Raw genomic sequence first — 16,605 nt, forward strand, 5'->3', positions numbered from 1 at the left:
AACTTGATATTGAGATATGTTAAGGGCAGCAATTATTGCCCCTGCTTTCTGAAAGCGGTTGGTCCATTGCTCTTTCATAATTCTAGAAAAGTGAATTTTTGTTAAATTTCCTTTATATTTTCTTTGTATTGTTGTCCACTCATACGTCATATCCTCTAGTAGTCTCCTCATCCAGCGGTTCCAACACCAAAACTTTAAAAATTCATAACTTTTGCATCGATTGTCCGATTTTCCTCAAATTTTTACTGATGTGTTCTACTAATGTTTTTTTTTTTTCAAATGATAGAATTTATTGATTTCTCGAAGCAACATAATTTTACAGAGGATAAATGAATTACAAAGTTATTACTTCAACACAAAAACATTTCTTTGATACAAACAATTTAAGCATATATCTGTGATTTTATACTTTTTTTTTCAAATATTTAAATATCTTCTTACTAAAAAACATACTATAAAGGGTCGTACATGCGAGAATGCGAAAATAGGATAAAACAACTTTTGGCGGTCCGAAAGCCCGCCCAGGCCCGCCCGACATGGCGACGACGAGTGCACATTGAATAACTTCCACAGGACCATTGCAATTGACTACACACAGCCCCGCCGCCGTACACAAGTGTAACACTTGAGCTCAGCGACAGGGCCGCGCACAGCCACATTGCAATGTACAGCTAATAAAAGGAAATTCGTAAATACTAATAGGCCCCATGGACAGAAAATCTAGAAATTAGCAAACAACATTCACCCGCCGTCCCCACGCTCAGGCAGGCCCCCAGCGGACTTCCGGCAAGCCATTGGAACGCCAAGGATGCACCCTGCCCGAAAGTATGTACAGTGTATACATTTACATTACACACGCCACACCCAGGTAGGCTCCTAGAAAGCCACCGGGTTGCCACGAACATACCCTGCCCGAAAGCATGCATAAATAAACTTACATCATAACAACGTTAAAAGATCACTTGATCAACGTTAAAAGATCAACGTTAAAAGATCACTTGTTCTACTGGTCACTTGTTCTACTAATGTTGCTGCTTTCACTCAATCCACATTGCGCTTGGGGTTTACCTTCCTTTTAATATTTTCATGTAAAAGTAATAATGATACTACTACTACTGCTACTGCTGCTGCTGCTACTATACTATTACTACTACAACTACTACAACTACTGCTGCTGCTGCTGCTGTTGCAACTACACCATTAATGATCAGTATAATAATGATATCAATTTCTCGAGCGCAAAACCCGTGTACAAATTATATTCTCCTACGCTGCAAAAGTAATAGCAGAACAATACGATTCATATCACTGCCAATGTTTCATCTTTGACGTCACCAATGCAAAAAGAGATCTGTTAGTCCACAAGTGTAAAATCCAAGTAATCTTTAAAGCCTAGCTCACACCTTTGCGTTTCGAGCTTGCGTTCAGCTGCGTATTGCCCGAACGCAGTCTAACGCAGCCCAACGCAGCACTACGCAATGAAACGAGCTAATACGAGGTTAATACGCAGACTAACGCAGAGGCTTTGCGTTCTAGCTCGCTAGTTTGAAATTTTTTCAAACATCCGCAACTGAACGCAAGATCAAAATTCATTCGAGCTAAGACGAGGGACAACCAGCTAGTGCGAGCAAGGACGAGCAAGGGCGAGCGACAACGAGCTGCTTAACGCAGGCCAACGCAGCTTTACTTTGAACTGCGTTTCACTGCGTATGGTTACGATACCTGCTCGCCTCACCTCGACTTACCTCGCTTTCGTTCGCGTTACCTCGCTTTACCTCGCATCACCTCACTCTACTCCTAGTACGCTGCTCGCATTAGCAAGGACCGTTGCGGATGTAACTCGCTTCATTGCGAATCTAGCTCGTCCGTCGCTCGCTCCCCCTCGTTCATCCTCGCCTTACCTCGTTCCTCCTCGATCCTGTTCGATGCCGCTCGCTTTAGCTCGCTATGACTGCGTATACATCTGTTCATACAAAATCTAGTTTAGAATTCACTTAGTTGACTAAGAAACACAATATGCTTATCAAATCATGAAGCTTTTGGAATGATTGTGTGCTTTCAGCAACATCAGATTCAAACATATCAGTTTTTAAAAACACCTCAAACTGAGTTTCCCGCTGTTGTAGGTTTTGTGGAAAATCTTTTTTTTTTCTCAGAATTGTATTACCACACAATGTATATTGCTGAAAAGTAATTTTTAACACAGTAACATGCTCTGTTTAGTCCTCAACAACTGCAGGTAATGAGCAAGGTTGTCATTCCTGTTATAGTGACCATAGGCAAGCCATTTTGAAATAACCTGTAGTGAAAATAATGTCCTGACCCAAAGCGACATTAAGGGTGACCCTATAAGGAAAAGTTGACTTCAGACCATGAAAACAACATTCAGAATCGATTTCATTGACCCAGAAAACCTATAATACAGATTTTGAAAATTATTGTGAAATGTTTACCTTTTTAAACAATGGAAGTGACTTTTGAATTTCAGATGGCGGCCATATTGGATTTGGCCAATATGGCCTCAGGGCGCCCTTCTTGGCGCCCATCAAAAATTGAAATACACTAGTATGCTTTGGGCAACACGTGTACCAAATTTAGTGCTTTTTGAAGAATTTGAACCAAAAAGTCCTTGTGCCCCCCCCCCCCCCCCCCGTAACTGTAAAATGTCAAAATTTTTATACCAGTGAAGCTCTCTACGAGCTTATACGCAGCAGGGCGAATTGATACGCAGCGGATCGAGCCGGAACGAGTAACAGTCGAGTGGATGAGCAGTGAAACGAGGAGAAGCGAGTTCATGCGAGCTGCTACGAGCTAGTGCGAGACGCCAGCGAGCAACGAACGAGTGGCGAACGAGGTACACGCGCAACGGGGCGAGCAATCTTCGTACTGAATCGTACTGTTACGAGCAAAAGCGAGATGGAGCGAGGTGAAAAGCAAACTAAGGCAACCGTACGCAACCATTTTGTACAAAATATACGAGCTACAACGCAACAATGTGACTGCTACAAAATATTTTGCCGCGGAGTGCTGCGTTAGGCTGCTTTAAGGCTGCGTTCAACTGACGCAGCTATACGCAGCTAAAACCGCAAAGGTGTGAGCTGGGCTTAACACTGAAGTTATCTTACTGCATATTGATTTCTTTTTGTTTGTCGTTTGCTTTCGTTCTTCTAATAAGGCCTGCTGGTCACTCCGTCCAGTGTGTTGGGCGCGCTCGTCGGTGGCTACACGGTCAAGCGCTTCGACCTCAAGTTTCGCGGCATGATGAAATTCATCCTGGCCAGCCTCTGCGCCTCTTTCCTCCTGACATTTACCTTCATGATCAGCTGTCCCAACGCCCCGTTCGCTGGGGTCACGGTCGAGTACAGTAATGGGTGAGTTCAAACTTAAGGTCATCAGTGAGTGTATCAATGTGACCCTGCATCACAAAACCAACCGAAAAACGCCAGACATGGATTTTTAATTGAGAGCAGATTCTGAAAGCGCAGACTTTACGCTTTAAAATGATGTACAGCGTACCCCCGTTATAACGAACAAGGTTATAACGAATTCCGGTCACAACGAAATAAATATTCAGGCCGCAACATTACCCGCTCTTTGTTCTTTATTTATTTGTTCGGTTATAACGAAATTTCGATATAACGAAAGAAAACTGCCGGTCCCAAGGACTTTGATATAACGGGAGTCCACAGTGTGATGCAAATCAAATCTCCTTACCTGTCTAGATATTGGAAAGAAAGCATGCACTCTGGAAAAGTGTGTACAGAGAAAAGAGGCGCTGAAGACTATTCAAGCGCTAAATCTTTACCAAGCCGTGCTTTGTGCAGTGAATGGGACAAAAAACAGGGTGTCAAACTCCAAGCACATCAATGAAGGGATTGTTAGATTAAGCAACACATTTCATTCAAGACTTATACCAACTTTCAAAGCAGTAGCTTCATCATTCTCTGAAAAGTTATTAGGAGTTGAAAATGAAGGATGTAAAAAGAGTTGCAATAAAGGTAACTCGACGCAAGACTTTCATCAGTTGGATAATTATGCAGTACCCGCTGCATGCTATAAGGATTAGAACCAGCACTGGCTGGCGGGCGGAAGCTCGGTGGTCTAGTGGATAAGACAGGAGGTCGTAGGTTCGAATCCTGCTGTATGTATGCCTACAATTTCTTTTGTCGTAGCTGCTATACGTCGATGTAGGACAATTTGTCAATCAGTTGCAATAAAAACCGGTCAATTGTTGGAGCAGATAGCAGTGTACCAAACGTTTCTCGAGGATATGAGAAGGCATGAACTTGATGTTAGATATTTTTGAAACATCTTTGCCACTCTCCCCAGGTCCCTTGCCTACGGCGGCGGATTGTCCAACCTCTCGGCGGAGTGCAACGCCCACTGCCACTGCACGGATAACTTTCAGCCGGTGTGCGGGGAGGATGACGTCATGTATTACTCCGCCTGCCGTGCTGGCTGCGAAACCGTGCAGAGCGAAGATGCGCACGTGGTAATGTTTTTTTTTTTTCATGTAATATTTTTGCTCCATTTGTTTATAATACCTTTTTAATCTACATGAAGAAAAACAAAGTTCAAATAAATTGTCTTGTATAATGTATGTATAAGGTAGACTGACAAGCAACTTCTACTCATCGCTTTGCTCGTGATCACAAGTGATATCATATACGAAAGTCAGAATCGTAGTCGTCTCATCAATGTATTAATTATTTGTTTGCTTGTCTTTGTAACGATGAGAATGACATCCGCAGTAGCTTTCGACTACATTTTGTCCCAGTCTCCATCGCCGCATTATATAATCTGTTATCATGCAGTTGCCATGCAACTTATTGTTATGGTCTCTTCCAGATCATTCAAATTACAGATTTATCTCTCATCCAAATGAGCAGCAAAGATAAGTCTTGAATTTGAGCGATTTGGGGGAGTCCTTCACTAACGTATTATGTTGGTGATTTTGTTTTCGTTCCATACAGACGTACGAGAAGTGTCACTGTATAGCTGGCGGCAATTCCACTTCGCAGTCGCCAAGATTCGGCCGTGGCGTGTCGGGACGCTGTGCGACAGATTGCCCCCTGAGGGCGCCGTTCTTTGCTCTCCTTTTTCTCATGATCACCTTCACATTCCTAGCAACGGTTCCCATGATTACGGCGACGCTCAGGTAAGCGCGCGTTTGGATGGTTTCGGATCTTTAGGGGTACAGAGATGTGTTATGAAATGATGGAGCAGATGCTAATCAAAATGATTGGTTGAGGGCGTACATGTGACCAGGCATTTATTTTGCCTAACATGACATTTTGCTTATGACCAGTCATTAGTATACAAATAATGACTGCTATGAGGGGCACAGTTAAAATTATGGTTTTCACATCACCGAGGGCCTACATAATTTTAACTGTGCCCCGAATATCAAGCTGTCATTATTTGTTTTATATACCGAAATATAGATACCGAAAATATAGATTCTAGTCTAGCTCTTTTACAGCACTCGTAATCAACGCTGATCGACAGCGCGGCGGTCGTATCATTGGTGCGTACATATGAGTGATCTATGTGTACGGGGTTGCAACTGTCTCCAAACCTATTTACAAGGCACAGTTGATTCTATGCCCCGGGCACAGTAAATCATGACGTCATTTTGATCAAAACTGGGGCACAGCTATTTTCATGACTCCACTTTTAACCAATCAGATGAGAGGAATCTATATATGAGGTATATAATAAAGTATAGTGACCGGTCATTAATTAGCCCATTCACTGTCGCGTTGTCGGTGGTTGTGATGGTGAACGGGCAAGATTTCATCGTTCTACCTACTCGCGATGAGGGTGATTTTTCAGTTGAAGAGGATCCACTTTATCATCCTATAAAGCAAAATTAATGACGCAAATCATTTTGTTCGGGCATTAGTATTGTTACCCTTACTCAGGGTACCTTCCAAACAGTCCAAAACCCGCCATAGTCGACTATCGCCCCGGGCGTGTTAGACTGTGCCTAAGGTGCCTTGTGTGGGTGATTCTTACTATTGCCCTCCCTGATGTGTATTATTTTCATAGTATCCCTCTCTGATTTTTTTCAAATTAATGAAGGTCTGATTTCTATCTGCTCTGGATTAGTAGACGCGTTATACCCCATTGTGTTGTAGACCCTATCGAATAATTCCCATATGTGCATGCATTTATATGTAAACTCTATTTCTGTGAACTGTTTGTCATCAGCGATGATAATTTTGCTGTTCCCATCTGGAAAGTTTACTTTCCAATGGAAAGTAGACTTGAGAACCCCACTAAAATGAGCCACATTAACATGAAAAAAAAATACTCTGCATTTCTTGAAAGAAGTGGCTTTTCTCAACTTTTAACATCGATCTATCTGACAGCAGTATGCTACATGTATAGGTATAATCCTCCTAACTCTGCATTTTCATGCATTCATTTATTATTTGTATTCATTTATATTTCAGAGTGGTCTCAAGATCTCAGCGTACATACGCCCTCGGTGTCCAGTCATTAATGTTTCGAATGCTCGGTAAGTTTTACAATTCATTAGCACATCAATTGAATGTGATGTCGCTGGCGAACGTCTCATGAAAATGACTACTCCAGTGCCCCATTTCCTAAAAGATGTAAGGATAGTAGCTCATGCTTGAATGGCAACTTCCCATAGCGACAGCCAATCAGGAAGCTGGATTCTTGTCGTTACCATGACAATTGTAATTCCATTCTATCATATCAACCATGAAATGAGGCCCAGTTTCAAACATAGGATGGATTGTGTTTTCAATATAATGACCGATAATTCTGTCTACAAATCTAGCATTTCGTATGATTATTCAATATTGGAGTTTTTATAGTAGTGTTTTTCACTGGTGAAAAGCTAAGGAAATTCTCTTAATTTTATGTCTCGTCACATGTCACTGAGACAGGGACTTTTTTTTCCTTATTTTTGCGATATTGATTTTGTGCGATGAAATTAAACAAATCGCAGTAACAATACCATGACATAAGAGTTGCTAGAAAACATACGAAGTTTCAAGCGTCTTTATGTACCTCCGTTGGACAAAACGATATAGTTTTAGCTTATGCCATTAACCAAACAATGTAATTGTAACCACTTTCGAAAACATACTACTTATATGACACCTTGTTTACAAGATATTATTATTCAATGTTGAGAATGAGTAAAAGATTAAGAATAGGAAAGAGAGAGAAAAAAATGCAGGTTCCATTAACCAAACAATGTTTTCAGGACAAAAAAAAAATAATTTAGACTCATCAGGTAATTTATTTGTAGAAAAAAAAAAATCTTTCGGGAGCTTTTAGATTTTTGCGCCGCCGACGTTCACAGAAAAAAAAAAGTGTTTTGCGCATGCGCACATTTGTTTGTACAAAACTATATAATCATCCTCGCGTCGTCTTGAGTTTTCACGGTCCGTTCTGGGACATTTCTGCGTCCGCTCTTTTCACGACGCAGAAAGATAGGAGTACTTGATGATCATTATGGGGGCACCATTTTACTCTGTATAGGCTGGTCCTCGCGTAATCTAAAGCTACTTGGCAACACGACCCAGGGAGAGAGAGAAAAACGGCCAACGCAACCGTCGTCTTAACGTGTACGTCGCAGATCTATTAAAAGCTCCCTATTATCATCATTCCACTGTTACAGTAGTTTGACCTTGGACGTTCTGCTTCTCTTCGCAGGGAGCGTGCCGGGGCCAGTGGTGTTTGGTGCCCTCATCGACAAGTCGTGTCTCCTGTGGCAGTACGGTCAGGACGGCAGCCGGAAGTGCTGGACGTACAACAACGAGCTCTTTAGCCGCTACACGCTGACTCTCCTCGTCGTGCTCAAGCTCCTCTCCGTCGTCTTCGTCATCCTCGCCCACGTCCTTTACAAGCCCAGCAAGCCGCTAATCAAGAAGGTCGACTCCCAGGACGGCATTAGGAGTAAAGCCAGCCAGAGCGAGCTCTCTATCTCCTCCCAAGACACCGGCACCATCGTCTAGAAGCGCCCCGCGAGTTGAGGGCTCCGTGAGGGTTAGGGCTTCCGCTACAACATAGCGGCTTTTCTCTCCCAACCCCTCCCCCAATTTTCATGGTGTTCAACACGGTAGCTGTGGCGGGCAGCAACGTTTCTCTCACCTACAAGCCGAGAGGCAAACTACAGCCCAATCAGTAAAATCTCTCTGTGAACTCTATCTTTGGCAGGGACCGTTGGACAGAGCGTACAACGATATGGAGTTTAGCACTCAAAGTTCACAAAGGATTAATGACTTGGAGAGGTGTTTTCTGGATTTAAAACGAGCGCAGTGCGCCACGCCTGGTGATGTATGCTGATCAGATCAAAGTTTTATCTTATTGGCGACAGGATGTGATTTCCTTTGGTGTTTTATTTGTTGATATGACTCGTTGACTTAAGTCCTCCATTCTTTGTTCATGTTGATTGTGGCTGGTGTTTATATGTTTGGAATGTTGCGGGTTTTCATAAAAGAGCGCTAGCAATATCAAGCAGTTCCCTATCTAGTATGAGTATGAAGAAAAAAAAAGTATATGCAAACGAGGAGGATCGGATATGCAGGCAGGTTTATATTGTGTGTTTGTTTGTTTCTTGGAGGTTTTGTTGTTGTTTTGTTCTCATGGGTTGCGCTAAACCAAATTGTGCATTGCATTAAAACTGTATCCTATGTTCGAAAAGAAAATTATTTAGGGGCCATTTTCATATGAGGCTCAGGAATCATTCAAGAATTCATCAAAAGTGAATAAAAAAAGAATAGACGTGACGTTGTGGAATGATCATCCCCTTTAACTTTAAAGAATACTCTAATATGTATCTGGTAGAATGCAATGGGTTTTAGAATATTCTGTGTATCTGATGTAGTGCACGGCATTTTACAGAAACAGGACCCGAATAGTAACATGTGTCAAACTGTCAGGGGGGATTCCGTGAGTATGGAAAGCGTAAAAAAGCTGCGATTCTGAAAAAAAAAAAAAAAAAAAAAAAAACACCGGATGGGAGCTTCGTGTTCCACTCTAATGGGGTAACAACAGATCAGGCCCGGCGAATCAACCTGCCAAGTATGATGTATGATCTTTCTTGCAACGACGACAATGATTTACGGATTTGTCTTTAATTGCATTTGTTTCGTCCGGGAGTGAATTTCGTACTGTTTGTCGACTTTTTGCAACACCAATGATATCATTCTGTTGAGGTTTTGTGATTGTCGTTCAATTATCATGCACATTATACAATCGTTGTAGTACAATGTGAGGGTGCATTAGGGTATACGATGTATTTTAATCATCTGTGGCAATCAGTGTATAGTTTAATGGATTTGGTGTTATTACTATCAATTTTGGCAATTGTTATTGCAGACTGCTCTTTACTACTTTCATTTGCGCGCCAAATGATTCGATTTGTAGAACAAATTTATGTTTTGATATTTTTTGTTGTTGATTGTATGTTGTTGTTCACTGGCACGCAGCGAAACTAAATCTATAAATATTTAAATATATCAATATTGCAATTTTGTTCGTTGTCTGGCATGTTGAACACTATTTACCACATGGTAAAAAGAAAGAAAAAATATTGAGTTTGTCGGAGCTGGCGATAATGATGTTATTGTAACGCTGTAACAGTTGACGGCTTAACCCGTTGAAGACTATAGTCCAGAGTATACTCGGGCAGGTGTCTATGGGAAATGCATGCTTAAGCAAGATCAGCTCGTCCTCAATGGGTTGATCCGAGGGGCCCGTTGCATAAAAGTTACAATTATGGTAACTTTGCCATCCAATGGTAACTTCCATGGAATTCTTGATTTTGATTGGCTGTTGAGTATTGTTGCCATGGTAGTTACCATTAGATGGCAAAGTTACCATAATTGTAACTGTTATGCAACGGGCCCCAGGTGTGTGTGTGTGTCGTTTTCTCGACAAAACCAATTAATGTGCAAACTAAGAAATCGCTTTGCGTTATCAGATCACTGCTTATAGTATCATTGTATGGATAATTTATTATTCTGTTTTCCCATGTAGCAAATTAGTATATTCCAACCAAAGATAATATATTTATATTCATGTTATACATGCACATATTATGAAATAAGTTTACTTACTAGTATATAAGTTGCCTTATTGTTAGAATACGTTTAGGCATGCGGTATGACTTCCAGAAAGATAAAGCAATCGGATTTTTTTGAGAATTATTGATAACTTGCCAACATTTCTATCATCTTACCAAGAGCGCTACTTTCTTTCTCATTTTTCTCTCTGCTTGAAAAACAGAACTTGCCTCCTCTCGATGTAGAAGAAGAAGAAGAAGAAGAAAAAAAAAGAAGAAACAAACTGAAAGGGAATGAATTTGCCAAATCAAACCGATTCTTTTGTAATAGTATTGTAAAGTACCGACGTAAGGCGTAAAACTGCACCGGAGAAGCAAACAAAAATAGAATAGATAAAATTGAAACACCAGTGCATACACAACCGTTCACAGCATAGTTCTGGCATCTGGCGCGCTCTGTTTTTTATATGAGTGTTTGATTATGACATACCTTGGTAACATCAAGGTACGAAGCTCGGCTAGTACTGGCCTTTTGCAAAGGCAGCTCGCAGTGGAATCGCACGCACACAGCGATCGGATCGGTCGCTCCGCTCGCAGATCGCCGCTCGCTTGCTGTGTGTGCGAGTCCACTGTTCTCTGCGTGCGTGTGCTGGAATAATAGCCAGCTGCCTTTGCAAAAGTCTACGTTTCCACTGGATCCTCGTGGATGACATCTGTAGAGTGACGCAACCCGTGGTTACAGGAGGACTCTGGTTTGTCAATCGCTCTATCACTCCACCTTTTCTTGATTAGTGCATCAAATTAAAGCAGATTTATTATCGTTTGTGGTGGATTTTTGGGACCAGTGAAAACACATCGTTCTTATCAAAATGTTGACGTACGAGGGCTTTGAAAAAAGAGTTCATGGTGCACAGAAATCGTAGGCGAGGATTATTACTGTTGTTGTGCCGAATGCTGCCTCAACAACAGGGCGCACAGCTGATCAAACGCAGCAGCGCCGTCGTTGACAGTATGCTGTTAAACTCTCAAACTTATTTTTGTCGTGAAAACGGGGATGGTACAAACGGTGTGCAGAGCACAATTCTGGCGTACCGTGGGAGTGGATTTTCCTCAATTTTGGCGCCAATTACTGTGATTATTATTTTTTGTTCACTTTGGCGAAGTTGAAATAATTTTCCACGATTTTAAAATGACCGCCCTTATTTTCATGCGTCGTATGGTGATAATTATGCGTTGCATACATCCCAGTTGTATGTTTGTTGCCACACCTTCCCGTTTGATGTGTGCTTATTAATGTACCTCATATTAAAATCGATCGTCTTGTTGTTGTGAATTATAATGTTTTTGTGTAGACTCATTGGCTCGAAATAACGAAGGTGGTTTAAATTCAAGCCATCGATCATTTATGTAAATTTCTTCTGCGTGAATACGATTGACAGATTGCGTACGCCAACAGACGTCCCGTAACAAACGCGCATTGATACGCGCATGTCAAAGGTACGCCTATTTCACGCTTAGTTTAGACCATCGTCTAAAATACGATGGTCTTAAGTTTAAAACCACCTTCGCGAATTCGGGCCTTGTAGACGCAATGCCGTGTTCATTGCCATTTCTCGGCCACTTCATTGCCATGGTAACAGCGAGCAGACGATGCTCACGTATGTACCTCCAATTTCAATTACGAAAACGTCTCGCCAACTTCGTGACGGTGAAGTCTTTATACAGGGGCTAATATTAGGTAGATTTTTCTATTTCACATTGTGCTCGTTATTGTTCACCACATGTTCTCTTCATATCGCCATGTCCTGAGCGATTTTTTTTTTTTAGGTCGAACAGCGCTCATATGCTTGTCTCAGTTAATAACAATGTTTGACAAAGACAAGATGTTGTAAGTGAAAACTATCTGTGTAAATTCTATGTTAATGGTAGTTGATAGAATGTACATAATTACCGTATTTTGTATAGGACACTATTTTCGGAATTAGTGTAAATAGTCGTGCCACACTTAAAAAAGAGTAAGACATTTCTGCATTTCAATCCTGTGGACATGCATTACATACCAAAGTTTTGGCCATATCTCTTCTTTATTTCCATGGCAACATTTATATGGCCAATTCGATCAGATCTTTCTTGTGTAGACGTTCGTGCCACCATAAACAGCTTTGTCAGTTTAATAATGGTTATGCTGCAACGGTGTTGCGACGAAACCGACAACGAATGGCGCCCTCTTCGTCTATACTGAGGAAGGGATGCCTGCCCGTTTAATGTGTGTGACACAAGAACGCAAGAAATTAGTACACAAGATTGCTTATGTACATAACAACGAATGCAGCGTCCTGCTTGTATGCAGCGTGAATTTTCTGAATAGATTTTTCGTGTATGCTTGTGTGCATACCGTACGATCATAATATAGTGTCAACGAAATCGCAGATGCTCGAGGTGTTTGTGTAGACATGGGGTCATAGCGTTGTCGGATTGTATGCTCTTCTGAAAAATGTAAAAGAAAAAAAAAACGCCTAAAAGCTTTCGTCATCCCGACAGGAAACCAATGGTGATATTTCACCTACTGTAGCTACCTTACTGCTTGCTCACTGTGGCTGATCGACTAACATGTACGCAGTTGTCCATCGGATTATGTGTAGTTGCTTTTGGTATCTGTGTTTAGCAAACCCGATAAGCTTCCGTGATGGCTCCTCATGTTTAACATTGAGCCCATGCATCATATCCATTTCTTATGATTATCACATGTCATGTTCTCTGATTAGCCTTGGACCAGTTTAAAAATGTCTTTGAAAACGTTTCCACAATTAATTCACATGTAACTTTCGGGAGATGACAAAATTTCAGAATACTATATTCCATTGCCCTCTATTTAGTTACTGCAATGAAAAAAGGAACAAAAACACCCCCCTAAAAAAAGTGAAGTAGTATTAGCTTATTATTGTGACTGAATAGAATGATGCAAGCTGGATATAATCCCATCTGCTGAAATAATCCTTTAGTCGAAAAATCAAACACAACCAAGTACATGTTAGTTGTGAATGACGCCCGGTGAGCCGTGCATTCAAGGAAAGGGAAGTGTATAATAATGATTGCTTTATTGTGAGGTGAAATGTCTATGCGATCGCGTTTGTCTATACGTAGCCTGATTAAATGCAGTGGATCTTAACTGCCAAACACACGATCATTGCGATATCACATTTATACTGTCGTGCTCATTTGGGTATGGTGCATATCGAGTTGATCTTAACGAGTGTTGACCTTTTCTTCACTCGTCTATGCGTAGGCAGCACAGTGAAATAGATTTTTTTCCCTTTTTGGTAGCGTTTTTTTACAATCGCTCTTTCGGAATTTCATATTGTTTAAAACCATATTCCAACGGGAATTGCAGTTTGTTTTGAACTGGGTTTTTTTTTTTTTTTCTGACAGTCTGTAGTACTTCGTGTAGGTCTTAAAATGAACGTTTGAAACTCGCCGCTATATAATCATTGGTGTGGGAACTTAAGTTTGGGCAATCGATGTAATACTTGTATTTGATGTCACGTAAGAATGATTCATCTACTTTAGCTTTTGTACCCGGAATGTCGTACTAATACTATTGATCGTAGTTGTTTCTTTATCTCTTGATAATGGTCGTAAATCAGATGTGACCATTTTTTTTTCATTTTCTGCTTTTGCCATGATTTTCCTTTTTCAGGCATAAAAAAAAAAAATGTATTTCCATTATGACTATTTCTGTCTTTTTCCTTTTCCAGGCATAAAAAATGTATTTCCATTATGACTATTTCTGTCTTTTTTTTCCTCGAAGGGAATATATCCCTTTATCTGTGACGATACTCGCCACTTTGCCAGGAAAGGTTTAGATGAGTGCAATAGTGTGTCTTATTCTTCCGACATTTTGATCTAGTTTTCCGTTTCTGAGTTGTTACGGTATATATTTCTTGTCCATATATGTCCTTTCGAAAGGTGCTCCCAATTAATTGATTGCGTCTGTGAGAAAGACTCAGATCCAAGCCAAGGGAACAAGTGTGTCTTAGACAAAAAAACAAAAAAAAATGAAGGAAAAAAAAGAAGAAGATAAAAGACAATCACAACACTGCTGCAATTACGTGTCGAGCACATTATGATGTACTTGTGCAATGTATTGGTCTTGTGTTTCTACGCGTGGTGTTTTTTTTTTTTGGGGGGGGGAGGGAGGGGTGCATGGGGCAGTTGTGTGATACCGTTTGTATAGCTCGAAGGTTTATGGATATTGCAAGATTGTTTGCTGTGGCGGAAAAGTGATTGGATTTTTGTCATATGACTTGATATATTTTCAAACGATGACAATGTTTTTTGACCGATTATGCATGAATGTGCCAGTTATTTTGTTTGTTGATATGTATGTGGGTATTTACTGTCAAGGCTTACGAAACTCTTTTATATAGTGTCACACGATGGTAGAATTTTGATTTACAAAATGTCGTACTTTCTGTGAATGAGTATGTGCATGATCGTAAAGACAATTTGCTGTATTGATACTCGAATCCGTTCCATTATTTTATGCACACGGGAGCAGACATTGGGAGGCGAAGAGAATTCCTGTTGATAGTACGTGTATCAGCCATGTTTCGTTCTATGTGAGCGTCTGGTACACCATTATGACATCCGCAGATAATTATACAAAAAGGTTTTGAATTGTACTCCATGCTGTCCACGATTTGTGTAGCAGCTCATGCAAAGAGTGGATACAGTTCCACGAGTGGATTACTTATCAGTTACGCAGAACTGACTAACTGTAAAGCGGTGAAGAAGGCAGGTCGTGTGGCGCGGCGTCGTACTGATGTAAACTTTGTGTTAAACAGCGCCCTCTCTTGGTTATATGAGGGACACGATTATGACGTAATGATAGGCAGTTACGCCTTGAACCTCCTTTTGGTATGCGATGTTCAATTTTTCTACGTGTAATTCTGAGGACCAAAGTCGCTATGTATTATGACGATTTTTTTTCTGTCATGTCATGATGTGGACGGTATACGTGTATGTAGTCGTCATCTTATAACGTTATCTCATATTTGTATGCAATTCGCCTCGAGTTATTTATGACTTTGTTTCTCGATAGAAATATGTAAACTGCTCTGATGTTGGTTTACGGATAACACGACGTTTATTGCTCCTACTAAACCTTCACGCGTGCATTATTCAAACTATACAGAGCGTGTTTATTCGTTGTATGTTTGTCACTAGCCTTTATTGACACTGCTGTTTTGGAGCTAATGATGTTGACACTGCTGTTTTGTGGCTAATGATATTCGAGAGATGATTTTCGGAGAAAGATGATGTCAGTTGGAAAGTTCTTGAGGGGGACTGGTCGAATAAAATATTCTCATGCCTTCATTACCGCTTTAAATTTAGTTTCAATGGAATGCTGTGCATGTTCAAGAAGTCGATACATGATCATAAAAACCATGCACAGGTGACTCACGTATATAATCCAACCTACATTAAACTAAGCGTTGAAGTTACACATGACACGTGTCAAGTTCTGATACAGTTACAATTAATATTATTATTGATGAATTATATTATTATTATTATTATTATTATTATTATTATTATTGTTATTATTACCATTATTGTCAGTGTCGTTATTCTTATCACTACAACGACTAATGTTGTTATTACTATAATCATTATTATTGTAATCATTACTGTTGTTGTTGCTATAATTATTAAAGTAAAACAGCTAAATGTTAGAAGGATACATAACTTTTTATTCCTGTGTTGCAAGATAACGACACAATTGTGTTGAAACGAAAGAGCATCTACTAGTATACGAGGGACGCTCTATGGGTTAGAGTGTACAGCAATCCTATTTATAGCAGTGATTTCACTCAATATGTCAATAAATTCGCATGCGAAATGCAAAGTGCAAACAACGGAATGTTACGGAGAGAGTTTGCGATCCTTCGTACACAAAAATAAATATGCAGTGTTTGTCGATCCAGCCATAATGCTTTGGAGTGAACGGACTATTTCCGCCTCTCTTTTTAATCTTTATAGACTCAGTATATGTCGTATATTTGCGTTATCAAGTTTGTCATGACGTCATAAATTTGGATGGCAGAGGGGTGCGGGAAAAAATGGAAGAAGGCAATGGCTCTTTACCTCCTTGCTCTTACCAGGCGTATTTCTAGAGGGCTTTCTCGCAAGGTTTTGCTAATTCCAACGTGATCAGCGTTGTAATGAAAGAGAACAAGAAGGGAGACTTTAATAATAGACGGAGGGAGGGGTTGGGGAAGAGTTGTCACTGATTATAAAAGGAATTAACTTGTCCGAACATCGTATACTCTATAGAGTCTGCACAGCATGTATGTGTTGGCACTCCACCGGAGGCTAGAGTCAATATTAGCAAACCGTCCATTCTCTTTGTACATCCTGTGTCTGGGAGGCTGAATGCACGCTATCATCATGCCGCCGTCTTGCTACACACGGATGGATGGCATTTTTTCACGATCACGTTCACACCGGCTAAAGCGATAGAATGTGTCGCCGTAACATTCGCGAACACCTCTTGA

At 40.6% G+C, this 16,605-nt stretch overlaps 1 pseudogene; it reads left to right on the forward strand.

The window, feature by feature from the left end:
* LOC139740514 (solute carrier organic anion transporter family member 4A1-like) overlaps positions 1 to 7,997 on the forward strand; it is a 60,475-nt pseudogene extending 52,478 nt beyond the window's left edge.
* Positions 7,998 to 16,605: the final 8,608 nt, after the last annotated feature.

The sequence above is a fragment of the Diadema antillarum genome, unplaced genomic scaffold (assembly GCF_040938485.1).
Source record: "Diadema antillarum isolate AM-2024a unplaced genomic scaffold, OU_Dant_1.0 seq00000857_RagTag, whole genome shotgun sequence".
Classification (NCBI taxonomy): Eukaryota; Metazoa; Echinodermata; class Echinoidea; order Diadematoida; family Diadematidae; genus Diadema; species Diadema antillarum.